Source organism: Helobdella robusta (genome assembly GCF_000326865.2).
Source record: "Helobdella robusta unplaced genomic scaffold HELROscaffold_45, whole genome shotgun sequence".
NCBI classification, from domain to species: domain Eukaryota; kingdom Metazoa; phylum Annelida; class Clitellata; order Rhynchobdellida; family Glossiphoniidae; genus Helobdella; species Helobdella robusta.
The window spans coordinates 394,425-395,758 of NW_008705095.1; positions in this window are offsets into that span (position 1 = coordinate 394,425).

Here is a 1,334-nt window from a genome sequence, read left to right on the forward strand (position 1 = left end):
CATCACCAAACCACATGTGTCATGTAGGTGCGTGTGTGCGTGCGTGTTTGTGGGTATGTGTATGTGTTTGTGTGATGTGTGTGTGTATGTGTGTGTGTGTGTGTTATGTGATACCGTTGTAGTTAATTTGTTTTGTAGCTGTAATATTAGAGAAGTGAGAAGAGGAAGAAGAGAATGGATGGGATAATTAGGTTATTAGGTTTTGTTCCTTTCTTTGTTCAATTGAAAGAGAGCCACTTTCTTTAATTTAAAATTTTAATGGGTTTTATTATTATTATTATCATTGTTGTTGTTGTTGTTGTTTGTGTTAAATGTATACTATAGTTGCTGCTGATGTTTTGTTGTTGTTGTTGTTTTGAGTGTGTTTTTGTCTCTCTTTGCAGTTAAAAACAATCCTTAAAGACAATGATTCTGATCCTCCTGTGAGGAGTGCAACCACTGAATTAAACATTTATGTGCAGTTTTGTATACAAAACGAAATATAAAAATACAAAGGATAAGGGTAAAGATAAATATAAATATAAAAATACCTAAAGATAATATAAAAATACCTAAAGATAAAGGTAAAGATAAATATAAAATACATAAGATAAAAAAAAGTTGTTTTTGTGCAAGAGAGTTGTAAGCAGAAGAAGGAAAAATTTAGTGTGGAATATCAAAAACAGGATTGAAATTTCAAAATTCCCTCAAACTGGAACAGAAAACACCAAGCAAACTAAGAAAAAACTAGGCTATTGGTGAAAATTTTAGCAATAAACTTGCAAACATCTAAAATATCTAAGTAACTATACAATCACATAAAGAAATACACATAGAAACATACATAGTGCATATAAACACATACAAATATATACAATTTCACACACAAACACACACACATACACACACGCATACAGAAAGATACATGCAGTCATATTAAACCTTCAGAAGAACTGAATGAAACCATATTACTAGACTTCATTTTTCTAGAGATCAGTTTATGTTATTGGATGAATGGATGAATGAATGAATGAATGAACGAACGAACGAACGAATGAATGAATAAATGATGAATGAACAAACGAATAGCAAAACCAATATTGGAAAAAATTACTGGATGAATATAAGAATTTTAACATGCCAAATTTAGCATTTGATAAAAATGAAAGAAATAACTATAAACCTTTGTATCAGAAACTAAGAAAAAGAATTTTTTTCTAAAAAAAAAAAACATGTTCATCCATTTTAATAGATAAAAACAAAACCAACTTAGATATATATATATATAGAGAGAGAGAAAAATAACCTGCTGAAGATTGTAGCTAAAAAGATTTTTCTTGAATGTCTAGAAACCT